Here is a 16,184-nt window from a genome sequence, read left to right as displayed (position 1 = left end):
AAGTAAAAATTTTAAATGCATATAAACAAACAAGCTTTTGAAAAAGCCCATAAAAGGAACAAAATTGGGTCATTTGTAGCGATGTGGATAAACCTACAGTCTCATATAGAGTAAAGTCAAAAAGAGAAAAACAAGTATCATATATTAGTGCATACAGAGAGTCTAGAAGAAGGTACTGATGAACTATCTGCAGGGCAGGGATAGAACACACATAAAGAACAGCGGGGAAGGAGACGGGGGGACGAGCTGAGGGAGCACATACACATGTGCAAAGCGTCCAGTCTATCTCAATAAAGCTGAAATGAAGAAAGAAAAATACAATACAGGCAAAACACTTTTAATTAATAAGAGGTCAAATATAAAAGGCCATAATATCACTGCAAATGTGTAATAACTGAGTATGCATTTAGGAAACAGCTAGAGAATAATAAGGACAAAGGTTACATGAAACATTAATCTGATTAAAAATGATTAATGGTGTGCAAAGAAATATCCAAACTGATTTCATCTCTTTCACCTATGAATCCTATGGTTTGTACAAGCATTCCCTATAGCTATCCAGACCAATAATGCAAAAAATGTATCTGTATTCATGTACAGGTGAAAGTCGCTCAGTCACATCTGACTCTTTGCGACCCCGTGGGCTATACAGCCCATGGAATTCTCCAGGCCAGAATACTGAAATGGGTAGCAGTTCCCTTCTCCAGGGGATCTTCCCAACACAGGGATCAAACCCAGGTCTCCCACATTTAGGGCAGATTCTTTACCAGCTGAGCCACCAGGGAAGCCCACTCTCATATCCATACGTGACTACTAGAAAATCCATGAGTTTGAGCAAGCTCTGGGAGTTGGTGATGGATAGGGAAGCCTGGTGTGCAGGAGTCCATGGGGTCACAGAGAGTTGGATACGGCTGAGCAACCGAACTGAACTGAACTCATATACAGGTAGGGTACCTCTACTCAAAAAATTTTCACATAATATGAATTCTTGCATCTTTCAAATACCAGAACAACTATTCATAGGTACTTGTCATTTGTGGGTCAATTTTAAGCCTACAAAACTGGACGGCACACACAGCAAAAATAATAACAGCCAAGAATATTTCAGTATCTACCGTAGCAGCATGTCTACCATGTGCCCTCAAAGTTGATTAGATTAAAAGGATCACATGTGTTTAATTAAGTTTAACTTCACATAACTAAAAAATGAAGAGAAGACAGCAAAGTTGACAAAGAAGTCTTGTCTGGGGTTATATATTTTAGAGCAGACAGTTGGGCAAAGGAAATTGCTTTGTTCAACTCATCAGCTTTTGTTTGGGCCAGGCACTGGTATGCTTTGTCTTATGATTCTGTTAATTTATAGACAAAACAACTGTTCATTTAGAGCAAGGAGGTTAAAGAAACAGAAAACACATACTGCTAATTGTGGAAAAGAAAATACTTAGGAAAAAGAAAGGATATCCATAATCTAATAGAAGAGACTAGAAGCAAAGCCATATGTGCTGGAAATCTCAGCCAGTGCTCAAGATTTAATCTGTTCAAACTCCCTCCAGAGACCTGTTCCCAGCACAAGCAAGCAGAGTCACTGACACCTGCTCTACACCCCTGAGTCCCAGAAGGTGTTTTGCATATTAGGGAGGGTCAAAGAGCCTATGTTTTAACTTTTTTCCTTAAAAGAAGAGAAAGAACAGAACTGAGACTTTTATTATTTTTCATTTAACTGACAACGTTTAACTTTTACAATACACACCTGTGCGCTCCTACCATAAAAGGGGGACATAGTCTAAGATCCATTAGGCAGCATCCTGGACTGCTCAGGTGTCAGAGTGAAGGCTTGCATTTGAATGCAGGTTCTAAAGAGAGGCCCATGCTTCCCTTTCACTGCACCGGACCCTAAGAGCTCCCTTATAACAGCATCTGGATGTGAGAGTTGGACTATAAAGAAAGCTGAGCGCCGAAGAATTGATGCTTTTGAACTGTGGTGTTGGAGAAGACTCTTGAGAGTCCCTTGGACAGCAGGGAGATCCAACCTAAAGGAAATCAGTCCTGAATATTCATTGGAAGGACTGATGCTGAAGCTGAAACTCCAATACTTAAGCCATTGGGTCACAAAGAAGCAAACATGACTGAGCAATGAACACTTTCACTTTCTCTGAGCCAAGAATGATATCTGATCGAAGAACTGATTCATTTGAAAAGACCCTGATGCTGGGAAAGACTGAAGAGGGGAGAAGGGGACGACAAAGGATGAGATGGTTGGATGGCATCACTGACTCAATGGAGATGAGTTTGAGTAAGCTCCGGGAGTTGGTGATGGCAGGGAGGCCTGGCACGCTGCAGTCCATGGGGTCGCAAAGAGTTGGACATGACTGAGCGACTGAACTGAACTGAACTGAGGTATCACATATGTGTTCATCTATACAAGAGCGATGGACAGGATCATCTTTCCCATGCCTTTCACACTAGCATCTTGAGACTTGAATTCCCTTCTCTTTTTAAATATTTATTTATTTAGGCTGTGCTGGGTCCTAGTTGCATTATGCAGGATTTTTTGTTGTTGTTTTTGCAGCTCTCCGCCTTAGTTGCTTCCTGGGATGTGGGATCTTAGTTCCCTGACCACCGATCAAACCCACATCCCCTGCACCGCAAGAGGGATTCTTAGCCACTAGACACCAGGGAAGTTCCCTGAATCCCCTTCTCTTCTCAATTCAGATCACCCTTGCATATAGGTTAATCTTTCTATTAGTATCGTGACCAGAAAACTCTTGCTGAAAACAATCACATAGCCCTTACTCACTTCTAGGGTTAGATCCCAAACCCTCACAAATCAAGATCGTCTACTTCACAGCCTCATCCACATCTTCAATTTCCTCAGTTCTTTTCTCAGTTTATCTCACTGTATACTTAGAAGCTCCTTAAGATCCAACAGAGGCTTCCCTGATGGCTCAGATGGTAAAGAATCTGCCTGCAATGCGACACCTGGGTTCATGCCCTGGGTCAGGAAGATCCCCTGGAGGAGGGCATAGCAATCCACTCCAGTATTCTTGCCTGGAGAATTCCATGAACAGAGGAGCCTGGCAGGCTAATGTCCATTGGGTCACAAAGAAGCAAACATGACTGAGCAATGAACACTTTCACTTTCTCTGAGCCAAGAATGATATCTGGCCACTCAGCAACACCTGACACAAAATTCTGTCCTCAATCAGTAAATATTTGCTCAACTGGCCTGAATTAAATTTGGTATAAAAAGTAAAAATTGGGGATGGAATGATACTTCAGATGAAGAACTGCAGTGTATTTTCAATTTTTTCTTCACTCAACCAAAAGCCTTTAGTTTAAATAAAACATTATTTGTTAAAGTCTCATTTCATCCAAAAGAAAGAGGACAACAAAATATAAAAATTCTAATTTTTCTTCCTAGCCTTTATAACATATGTTTCAAGGGGAATATTATCCTAGTTTGGATCTACTTATATTTATAAGACACCTAGGTTCCTGAGACCAATGGCTAGGTAATATAATAGTTCATTAAGGCAAGCGGCCACTGTAGGCTGTTACATGATGAATAATTTCTATAGTTATTTTCAAATTGTTTCTGTGATGGCAGCACTTTCTCCATCTAGTATAGAATGAAGGAATTTTTTTTCTACCAAAGGACCACAGAGGAAAACAGTCATCAAGGGAGCGTTTGTTGTGGTCATCTATTATTGCACACAGACTATCCCCAAACTTAGTAGCTTCAAACAGGAAGCATCTCTTATCTCACAGTTTCTGTGGGTCAGGAATCTGGAAGCAGCTTAGCTGAGTGATCCTGACTTGTAAAAGGGTGCAGTCAAGATGTTAGCTACGGCTCCGGTCAAACGGAGGCTTCACTAGACTACAGGATCCACTTCCAAGTAGTTTCCTTGTTGCCTGACGAGTGAGTGTTGGCTGCTGGCAGGAACACTCAGGTCCGTATTAGCACACGTACATGTCTCCAGAGCTACTTGAGTATCCTCACAACATGGCAGCTGGCTTCCAATACAGCAAAAGTATGCAAGGTAGAAGCCACGCGCCTTTTATGATCTAGCTTCAAACGTCACATGCATCGTTTCTGTATCCTCCGGCACAGTGTGGGAGGAGACGATGCACGGATGTGAGTCCCAGAGGGGAGGTGAGCACTGTTGGGAGCCACCTTAAAGGCGAACTGCACCACAATAATTTAGAAGTCCTGACAACTATGTGAATAGACCAAGTAATTCTTCTTCATATGGTATCAGCTGGAGTATTGCAAGCAAGGGCAACTGAATGAGGGCCTCCATTCTCTTCCACTCGGGTTTCTTCCCATGGCTTCCTTCCCAGAGTGCAAAAGGAGAAATTTCCAGGCCTTCTTAAGGCTTACACCCAGAAGTAAACCAGTGTCACTACCATTCCATTCTGCTGGTTAAAACAAGTCTCATGTCCAATCAAAACTGAAGGGGAGAGGGTAACTGCTGGAAAACACAGTCCATCAACAGGCAACGGTAGAGCAAGGGCTTCCCTGGTGGTCCAGTGGCTAAGACTCTGAGCTCCCCAATGCAGGGGGCCCAGGTTCTTTCCCTGGCCAGGGAACTAGACCCCACATGCTGCAATCAAGGATTTCTCATACCACAACAAAGATTAAAGCTCCCATGTGCTGCAAATAAGACCCAATACAGCCAAACAAAAAGAAACAAGTAAAAATTGAAAAAAAAAAAAAAGAAGAAGAAGAAGAATACTACTACTAAAAAAAAAATTCAACAGAATGTATTACCACAGGGTCACATAAAGAATAATCTAGGGTTTGCTTCCTGTTTTCAGGGAGTGTATTTAGTGATCATTTGGTAGGTTTAACTGAATATTGAAGACCATGTTCACATGTGTATTGAGCGTTATCACAGCACCTGCATCTTAACTGGGTAAAAATAAACTCAGGGCAAATGTAGACGATGGGCCAACAACCCCAATTCTTGCTAAAAATTTCTTTGGAATTCTGTCAGTGGGAAAAACAGTCTCTGCAGGAGAGGAGCTCAGGGTCATTTTATGGGAGGGGGGTGGCTCTGCCATTTTAAGAGGGCTTCCCTTGTGGTTCAGCTGGTAAAGAATCCGCCTGCAATGTGGGAGACCTGGGTTTGATCCCTGGGTTGGGAAGATCCCCTGGAGAAGGGAAAGGCTACCCACTCCAGCATTCTGGCCTGGAGAATTCCGTGGACTGTATAGTCCATGTGGTCGCAGAGTCAGATATGACTGAGCGACTTTCACTTCACTGTCAGTGCAGGAAGCAGTGCAGAGCACCAGCCTCATTCAGTCCCAGTCTCTGTGCCAACAACAGGCCGTCCACAAGCAGTTGCCAAATGAGGACTCATGCTGAGTCAGGGACAAGTGTTGGTTAGAATGTTTTGTAAAGCAGGATCTTTAGGAACTGTCATTCTCAGTGACACCTTGGGCCTATAATCCTTTTGCCCAAAGGAGTTAAAGTAAGTCCTAGTCTTCGCTCAGGCTACCTTAACCAACTATCATCAACTGGTTGGCTTAAGTGACAGGAATTTATTTTCTCACAGTCCTGGAGGCTGGAAGTCTTGGGTGCCAGCAGAGTGGAGTTCTGTTGAAAGTTCTGTTGCTGGCTTGCAGACTGCCACCTTTTCTCTGGGTGCTCACCGCCCCTCTTTGTGTGAGCAAGGCAGAAAAAGCAAACTCTGCAAGTTCTCTGGTGTCCTTTCTTATAAGGGCGCCAGTCTCATCGTGAAGGCCCCACCGCCATGACCTCATCTAACCTCGATTATCTACCAAAGTCTCCACCTCCAAACACTACCCCAGTGGAACTTAAGGCTTCATCATATGAATTTTGGGCAAAAGTGAAAGTGTTAGTCACTCAGTCGTGTCCTACTCCTTGTGATCCCACGGACTGTAGCCCAACCAGGATCCTCTATCCATGGAATTCTCCAGGCAAGAATCCTGAAGGGGGTTGCCATTTCCTTCTCCAGGGGATCCTCCCCACCCAGGGATCAAACCTGGGTCTCCCACATTGCAGGGAGACTCTTCACCCACTGAGCCACCAGGGAAGAATTTAGGGAAAGACACAAATATTTAGTCTATACCAGTCCTCAATACACATTTGATGGAGAAAAATAAAAGAATGGTACTCACTGTGCTAATTTAAAAATATAAAGAAAATTTTTATATTTCAAAAGTGCCCAGTATTTAAATAATGACTAGGCAGAAACATAACTATTATCATTAGGGAACAGGAGGAAATTTATGGGTACCAAGAATGTGGATGAAATGAGATAAAATGCTGATTACACAAACCTAAGTTTCAAACTATTTTCCCAGTCAAGCTTTATAAGGGCTTTAAGACAGGAGTTAAGGGGCATGCTCAGCGGCTCAGCTGTCTCAGACTCTTTGTGACCACATGGGCTATCGCCCGCCAGGCTCCTCTGTCCATGGGATTTTCCAGGCAAGAATACTGGAGTGGAATGCCATCTCTTTCTCCAGAAGATCTTCCAGACCCAGGGATTGAACCTGCCATCTCTTGCACTGGGAGGTGGGTTCTTTACCACTAGCACCACCTGGGAAGCCTCAATTTTTACTTTTTTCTTCCTAACCTTGCCCACAACCAATGATAGGACCAAAGGAATCAAGAGGCAAAAATGCCAGTATTAATAATAACAACCAGGACTTCCTTGGTGATTCAGTGATTAAGAATCTGCCTGCCAACGTGGAAACATGGGTTAGATCCCTCGTCTGGGAAGATCCCACATGCCACCCAGCAACTAAGCTACAACACCCTAGAACCTGTGTTCGGCAACAGAAGAAACCACTGCAATGAAAGGCTCAAGCACCAGAATTAGACAAATTGCCACCTTGTGTGGCAATGAAGACCCAGCACAACCAAAAAACAAAATAAAAAACAAAAATAATAATAATGACAAAACAACCAGTAGCAGGGAGTACAAAACGAGAGAAGCAGGAGACTCTAAAGGACAAGGACTAGATAATTCACCATCAAAATACTAATATTTGACACATCACACTAAGGTAAGCACCAACAGACAGGAGGCACAGCTATCCAGGCCATTCTTTGGAAAAACAAATTAACAAGTGAGTTAAACTGGTTAGCAAAAGGTCAAAATGAGGTCACAGCCATGAGTTCAGTTGCTTTCATTCTGTCCTAGGACCACAGACTGCTCACAGCTGCCTCTCTGACTCAGCCAGCTGTCTCTAAAACATCTGTGTTTTGGTCACAAGAGGAACTGAGAACATAAAGAAAAAAATGATTCATCACTATTGAGAGAAAATAATCAGTAAATGAAGAGCACCGTAAGTGGGGACAGTTTTGTATATTAAAAAAGGGGAATCTGCACAATGGTAGATGCCATGATATATATACCTTAAAGGTGTTAAACAAAAATACCTGTCCACCTGGTATTCTAAACAATAACTAAGTTATTGTTTAATAAGAACAACTTCTGGAAATAACAAGATGACGGCATTCAAAGAAAGAGAGGAATCAAAAATATAGAAATTGAGATCCTTTGGTGAAAGGATTGGCTGCAAACAATGAATCAAATTAAAGGCAGAACATACGACTGTGAGAATTATGGCAATAGAACAGACCATAATATTAAACTTTAAGAATACAAAAATAATATATCTTACAAAACCTGTGAGGAGAGCTGAAAAAATTATGAACAGTATTTTCCTTGGCTATATTAACAAGGAATCAAACAATCATCTAAAATAAAAACATACAGTTTAAAGAAAAAAAGAAAAAAAAAAAAACATTCCCCAACAGCACACAAAAATATTCAGCCTTACAAATGAAAGGTTATTTCTAGTTATAAAAGAAAAATTTCAGACTACCTACAACATGGCAAATAGTAGGAAGACTCTAAAATACCAATAAGGAATGTTACAAGTTTAAAGGTTCTGAGCGAATATCTCACCAGCAACACCGCCCCCACCATACCTTCCCAAAAGTTGTTTAAAGTCATGATGCACTATGAATTTCCTCAGATGCCCATTCTCCAATCTACAAAGCTTTGAAAAGGCACTGTGTGCTTCTAAGCCCATTGTGTTGGGTGGGCTGTGGTCATTATTCTATTTTGCCTCCATGCCACTCATCACCCCTTTTTTTGGCAAGAGCTCCTCTCCCTACACCAGGTGGCTCTGCTTGGCTTACCAAACAAACCATACACCCTCATGACCAAGACAAGCCAGTCCCAGTACTGGGTCCTTGGTGGCTAAGATAACTGGTCCAAAGATAGATGCATGACCAAAAGCATGAACGAGAACCCCTGCTGGGAATTAAGAGTGCAAACTACCAGGATAAGGTTGGAATTCTAAACTGGGAAGGCACATTCCTAGAGCTACTGGCTGCCATTTTCCCTGACCTCCTAGGGGAAGCCCATCTTATGCCAGAGAAAATGAAGTGAACATAAAGGATAAGCAGATAACAAGAGATCCCAATAGAGAAATTCCAGGAAGCACTGAGTTTCGGTTTCCAGTGTCTGAGGATCCAGTTTCTGGATGCCACTTTCAAAATTCTGTAAATTATCCCCACCCCAAGATTCTCTCCATCAGTAGGAAAAAATATTCTCCACGTACAAGTAGATTTCAAGCACCTGTCAACATAAACTGACTCAATTCACCCTTGTTCCTCATTTTTCTTTTCTAAGACTCAGCTAATCACTTATGAACAGGATCTCATTTCTCTCTATTTCTACTTCAGCCTAGTTTTCATATGATGGACACCTGCTCTTCCTACAATTTCCTCAGCTTAGGTTCCTTCCCTTTAAAAGACAAAGCCCAACAAATAACAAAGCCTCTCCCTTTTCCAGGAATTGCTCACAAGTTCTTTGCCTCTTGGTCTTTCCTCAAAGAGGCCACAGATGGCTGCATCACCCACACATGTCACTCTGCCCATAACCTACCACGATTTTACTTTCTTCCCGTGCTATTCCCTCAAAACTGCTCTCCCATTTGCCAAGTGAGGAGGCTGTTTTATTATAAAACATTGTCCATGATTCAGAAATGGACCAAAGAGATTATGTACTGGGTGTCTCAGCAGTGAAATATAAGTGCTGTCTTCCAGAGTCTGGAAGTGGTGGGGAAAGGAGATCTGATTCCATGGGGTATGTTCTTCTGACTGACTGGCTGTAGGCAACCCTGTTGCAAAGAGTAGGACATGGGACTGGGCAACTGAACAACAGCAACAATAAGGCTACTCTGCATGGGTAGATACTAATCTGATAGCAATGCAAATGTTTCCTGTTTCATGCATTGCAGATCAGATGATTCCTATTCACAGCCCTGTGAATGAAGTCTGTTGAAAAAGAATTTAAATCTCTCCAAGTCAAACTGGACAACACCTTAGAGGTTATCTGATTAATTAATGAATTGAGGAAAACCCTTGATATGCATTCATTGTGCAACACAGTCATAACTTGCCTTGTCAAAAATTATACTTCAACCACTTCTGGTTTGATGCTGGGAAAGACCGCAGGCAGGAGGAGAAGGGGACGACAGAGGATGAGATGTTTGGCTGGCATCACCGAATCAATGGACATGAGTTTGAGCAAGCTTTGGGAGTTGGTGATGATGGACAGGGAAGCCTGGTGTGCTGCAGTTCACGGGGTTGCAAAGAGTAGCACACGACTGAGCAACTGAACTGAACCGAAATTCTGGTCTGCATCCCATTTGCACCCCCATCATTTCTCTCATTTAGATATTAACCTAGCTTGACTTCCAGCACACAATACCTCCTGGTTCTGATCCTCAGTTTCCAGCTACTGTTTCTCCTCCACTAATTTACTTTGATTCCCTTAATGTTGCAACTCACCAAGGTTCTTTCTTAGGATTCTTCCCCAGAGGCATCATGAGGGCAAACACTTGGCAAGGTAGCTTAGTACCTTGTTAATGCTCAATAAAAGTTAGATGGCACCGGCATCATGAACATTATCACCATGTGCCAACATCATCATCATCATTCAATTTTCTGTTGCTAAAATTATTTTATAAGCCTTTCTCGCCCCTGAGATCCCCTTTTAAGAACAAGTCCTGTGTTCTACTTGTTATTGTATTTTATCCTTGGCACCCAGAGATATATGTCTGAAGAAGGAAGAGAGAACTATTGGGCTCTAGAAAAGTATTTGTATAACCATCTTGCACTTAGATATTTTTAATGAAAGGTATATTTAAAAAGTCACAAACAAGCACTTGTCTCTTAACATCCAGTCAGTCAGTTCAGTCCCTCAGTCGTGTCCGACTCTTTGTGAGCCCATGAACCGCAGCACCAACTCCCAGAGTCCACCCAAACCCATGTCCGTTGAGTCGGTGATTGCCATCCAACGATCTCATCCTCTGTCGTCCCCTTCTCCTCCTGGCCTCAATCTTTCCCAGCATCAGGGTCTTTTCAAATGAGTCAGCTCTCTCCATCAGGTGGCCAAAGTATTGGAGTTTCAGCTTCAACATCAGTCCTTCCAATGAACACCCAGGACTGATCTCCTTTAGGATGGACTGGCTGGATCTCCTTGCAGTCTTAACATCCAAGCACCAGTAAAATTCTTGGGGAAGGTCTGGGACGACTCCTCGTTTCTGGTCCCCTCTCCCACCTGCTAGATCGTGGGGTCTAAGACCCTGACAGCTTTGAGTTACTAGTAGAATGGGGTGGGGAGTGGGAAGAGTAAGCTCCAGTTGGCCGCCAGGAAATGGAGAAACTGGAAATGCAGTCAGAGGGACCAAGCAAGAGGGTGACTTTTGGAAATGCTAATGTAAAGTTAGTCTCCTTCTTTAACAACAACAACAACAACAAAAAAAAACACCTTCAAGGACACTTTTGTTGTCACAGATGTGAAAGTGAAAGAAGTATAAAGTCACTCAGTCATGTCCAACTCCTTGTGACCCCATGGACTATAGCCCTCCAGGCTCCTCTGTTCACGGAATTCTCCAGACAAGAATATTACAGTGGTTGCCATTTCCTTCTCTAAAAGTGAAAGTTGCTCACTTATGTCTGACTCTTTGCGACCCCATGGATTATACAGTCCATGGAGTTCTCCAGGCCAGAATACTGGAGTGGGTAGCCTCTCCCTTCTCCAGGGGATCTTCCCAACCCAGGGACTGAACCCACGTCTCCTGCATTGCAGGTGGATTCTTTACCAGCTAAGCCACAAGGAAGCCTGTTGTTAACAGAAGAGACCAAATTCATTAAAAGGGCTCACGAAGCCTGATGTTTGGACCCTTTCTTACTTCTCTAGCCTAACTAGCTATCCCACGTTGAAGGTCAGGAACCGCGGCAGTAAGGAGATACCCCTCGTCCAAGGTAAGGAGCAGCGGCTGTGCTTTGCTGGAGCAGCCGTGAAGAGATACCCCACGCCCAAAGTAAGAGAAACCCAAGTAAGATGGTAGGTGTTGCAAGAAGGCATCAGAGGGCAGACACACTGAAACCATACTCACAGAAAACTAGTCAATCTAATCACACTAGGACCACAGCCTTGTCTAACTCAATGAAACCAAGCCATGCCTGCGGGGCAACCCAAGATGGGAGGGTCATGGTGGAGAGGTCTCACAGAACGTGGTTCACTGGAGAAGGGAATGGCAAGCCACTTCAGTATTCTTGCCTTGAGAACCCCATGAACAGTATGAAAAGGCAAAATGATAGGATACTGAAAGAGGAACTCCCCAGGTCAGTAGGTGCCCAATATGCTACTGGAGATCAGCAGAGAAATAACTCCAGAAAGTATGAAGGGATGGAGCCAAAGCAAAAACAATACCCAGCTGTGGATGTGACTGGTGATAGAAGCAAGATCCGATGCTGTAAAGAGCAATATTGCATAGGAGCCTGGAATGTCAGGTCCATGAATCAAGGCAAAGTGGAAGTGGTCAAACAAGAGATGGCAAGGGTGAAGATCGACATTCTAGGAATCAGCAAACTAAAATGGACTGGAATGGGTGAATTTAACTCAGATGACCATTATATCTACTACTGCGGGCAGGAATCCCTCAGATGAAATGGAGTAGCCATCATGGTCAACAAAAGAGTCCGAAATGCAGTACTTGGATGCAATCTCAAAAACGACAGAATGATCGCTGTTCGTCTCCAAGGCAAACCATTTAAGATCACAGTTATCTAAGTCTATGCCCCAACCAGTAATGCTGAAGAAGTTAAAGTTGAACAGTTTTATGAAGACCTATAAGACCTTTCAGAACTAACACCCAAAAAAGATATCCTTTTCATTATAGGGGACTGGAATGCAAAAGTAGGAAGTCAAGAAACAACTGGAGTAACAGGCAAATCTGGCCTTGGAATGCGGAATGAAGCAGGGCAAAGACTAATAGAGTTTTGCCAAGAAAATGCACTGGTCATAGCAAACACCCTCTTCCAACAACACAAGAGAAGACTCTACACATGGACATCACCAGATGGTCAACACTGAAATCAGATTGATTATATTCTTTGCAGCCAAAGTTGGAGAAGCTCTATACAGTCAGCCAAAACAAGACCAGGAGCTGACTGTGGCTCAGATCATGAACTCCTGATTACCAAATTCAGACTCAAATTGAAGAAAGTAGGGAAACCACTAGACCATTCAGGTATGACCTAAATCAAATCCCTTATGATTATACAGTGGAAGTGAGAAATAGATTTTAGGGCACAGATCTGATAGATAGAGTGCCTGATGAATTATGGAAAGAGGTTCATGACATTGTACAGGAGACAGGGATCAAGACCATCCCCATGGAAAAGAAAAGCAAAAAAGCAAAATGGCTGTCGGGGGAGGGCTTACAAATAGCTGTGAAAAGAAGAGAAGTGAAAAGCAAAGGAGAAAAGGAAAGATATAAGCATCTGAATGCAGAGTTCCAAAGAATAGCAAGAAGAGATAAGAAAGCCTTCTTCAGCCACCAATGCAAAGAAATAGAGGAAAACAACAGAATGGGAAAGACTAGAGATCTCTTCAAGAAAATTAGAGATACCAAGGGAACATTTCATGCAAAGATGGGCTCAGTAAAGGACAGAAATGGTCTGGACCTAACAGAAGCAGAAGATATTAAGAAGAAGTGGAAGAATACACGGAAGAACTGTACAAAAAAGATCTTCATGACCCAGATAATCATGATGATGTGATCACTAATCTAGAGCGAGACATCTTAGAATGTGAAGTCAAGTGGGCCTTAGAAAGCATCACTATGAACAAAGCTAGTGGAGGTGATGGAATTCCAGTTGAGCTGTTTCAAACCCTGAAAGATGATACTGTGAAAGTGCTACACTCAATATATCAGAAAATTTGGAAAACTCAGCAGCGGCCACAGGACTGGAAAAGGTCAGTTTTCATTCCAATTCCAAAGAAAAGCAATGCCAAAGAATGCTCAAACTACCGCACAATTGCACTCACCTCACATGCTAGTAAAGTAATGCTCAAAATTCTCCACGCCAGGCTTCAGCAATACGTGAACCGTGAACTCCCTGATGTTCAAGCTGGCTTTAGAAAAGGCAGAGGAACCAGAGATCAAATTGCAAACATCCTCTGGATCATGGAAAAAGCAAGAGAGTCCAAGAAAAACATCTATTTCTGCTTTCTTGACTATGCCAAAGCCTTTGACTGTGTGGATCACAATAAACTGTGGAAAATTCTGAAAGAGATGGGAATACCAGACCACCTGACCTGCCTCTTGAGAAATCTGTATGCAGGTCAGGAAGCAACAGTTTGAACTGGACAGGGAACAACAGACTGGTTCCAAATAGGAAAAGGAGTATGTCAAAGCTGTATATTGTTACCCTGCTTATTTAACTTCTATGCAGAGTACATCATGAGAAATGCTGGACTGGAAGAAACACAGCTGGAATCAAGATTGCCGGGAGAAATATCACTAACCTCAGATATGCAGATGACACCACCCTTATGGCACAATGTGAAGAGGAGCTAAAAAGCCTCTTGATGAAAGTGAAAGAGGAGAGTGAAAAATGAGCTTAAATGAGCTTAAAGCTCAACATTCAGAAAACTAAGATCATGGCATCCGGTCCCATCACTTCATGGGAAATAGATGGGGAAAGAGTAGAAACAGTGGCTGACTTTATTTTGGGGGGCTCCAAAATCACTGCAGATGGTGACTGCAGCCATGAAATTAAAAGACGCTTACTCCTTGGAAGAAAAGTTATGACCAACCTAGATAGCATATTCAAAAGCAGAGACATTACTTTGCCAACTAAGGTCCGTCTAGTCAAGGCTATCGTTTTTCGAGTGGTCATGTATGGATGTGAGCGTTGGACTGTGAAGAAGGCTGAGCACCGAAGAATTGATGCTTTTGAACTATGGTGTTGGAGAAGAATCTTGAGAGTCCCTTGGACTGCAAGGAGATCCAATCAGTCCATTCTGAAGGAGATCAGCCCTGGGATTTCTTTGGAAGGAATGATGCTAAAGCTGAAACTCCAATACTTTGGCCACCTCATGTGAAGAATTGACCAATTGGAAAAGACTCTGATGCTGGGAGGGATTGGGGGCAGGACGAGAAGGGGATGACAGAGGATGAGATGGCTGCATGGCATCACTGACTCGATGGACGTGAGTCTGAGTGAACTCTAGGAGATGGTGATGGACAGGGAGGCCTGGCGTGCTGCGATTCATGGGGTCGCAAAGAGTCGGACACGACTGAGCGACTGAACTGAACTGAACTGAGCCTAACTTTTGTCTAATCCATCTAAGACTCTGGCCTGTATGCATCCTTGTACACAATCTCTGTGGGTGGTGAGCTGAGACAAGCAGGTAAGACCAGAATTTCAAGACAAAGGAGAAACAACCAAGGTCTCACTCTCGCTCTCCCCTCCCACTCCCACCACGCTATGACCACCAACAATCTGGCAAAGTCTGGGACTGGAAAGAACAATTCTGTGGCTTAGCTCTGGAACAAGCAACAGACTAAAACAGGAAGCCAAGCTACCCAGGCATTAGTGGGATCTCTAAGTGGAGTGGGAATAAGGGTTGTTCTCAGGGTTATGAAGAGCGATGTTTATAGTCATCATGCAAGTAAAAACGTCTGGTTATTTATAACCGACACTGAAGAAAACCTTAGATGCCAACTATGATATGTACATCAAAAGAATCATTCAACAGAAAATGATGATGCAATCAATGTCATTAAATAAATGAGTTTCAGCCTTCAGAAAAATGTATTTAATATTCAGTAATGTGCAGGTGTATCCAGAAAAGTAAAACAGTATCTAAAACCTATAAGCATGCATGGAGAGTCCTAATTTACCAAACTCGTAACTTATCCTTAAAACCATACTACAGGAAGTCTTCAATTGAATGTGAATATTATTTCCAAAAATGTGTATTTTAGAAATGTCATAGCTGGGCAAAGTAAATTTGTTATCAGTGCTTATATAATAAATTTTTTTAGAAAAATATAAAGAACACAAATATTAGTGATTTCTACTTAAACACAAACAAGTATCTTTTCACATCATGGTTCATACTCCTTCAGGACAAAAATTACTTGATATGCAATATACTATGATAACACCATGCCATTTTGCTTTTCAAAACACAGGAGTTAGAATTTAGAGATTGTCTTTTCGTATAGTGCTATCAATAAAAATATACATGTGGGTATATATATGTATAAATATATATATTTCATTAACACACATTAACACACAGTTTCCAAGAGTTTCAATTTTGGATCCAAAAAGGCCAAAGAAAATTTTCTTGTACACAAAAGATTACAATAAAGAAAATGTTGGTAGATTATCTCTTGTTTATGGAAGGTAAGAAATTTTGCTTTGTCAGGAGGCATAAGACTAATTCCTTGAAATGTTCTTAAAACACAAAGAGTCACATATTATAGGAATATGTAACTATCTAGAAACGTGGGACAACACGCCTTGATGCTGCTGCTGCTGCTGCTGCTGCTGCTAAGTCGCTTCAGTCGTGTCCGACTCTTTGCGACCCCACAGATTTTCCAAGCTTTCCTGACTCCAGTTATTTTAAACGGAATTAATTTTAAAAAAAACAAACACCGTATATAATAATGGCAAGAAAACTTGGAAAAATTACATGAAGGCTGAAAATCTCTACAAATGACAAGGAGGTGATTTCCAGGATCTAAAAGTTATGTTAAAAAAGCAAAGCGCAGAACAGTACTTACTGTAAGCTATCGTTTTTATAAGAAAGAAAGGAAAAGTATCCATT

The 16,184-nt window shown here is 42.2% G+C and overlaps 1 protein-coding gene across 6 annotated transcripts in view; it reads right to left on the bottom strand.

Moving 5' to 3' along the window:
- Positions 1-16,184, bottom strand: part of APP (amyloid beta precursor protein) — a 313,643-nt gene that overhangs the window by 229,078 nt on the left and 68,381 nt on the right. The window lies entirely within an intron of this gene.

The sequence above is a fragment of the Ovis canadensis genome, chromosome 1 (genome assembly GCF_042477335.2).
Source record: "Ovis canadensis isolate MfBH-ARS-UI-01 breed Bighorn chromosome 1, ARS-UI_OviCan_v2, whole genome shotgun sequence".
Classification (NCBI taxonomy): domain Eukaryota; kingdom Metazoa; phylum Chordata; class Mammalia; order Artiodactyla; family Bovidae; genus Ovis; species Ovis canadensis.
This window is presented reverse-complemented; position numbering and strand designations above follow the sequence as displayed.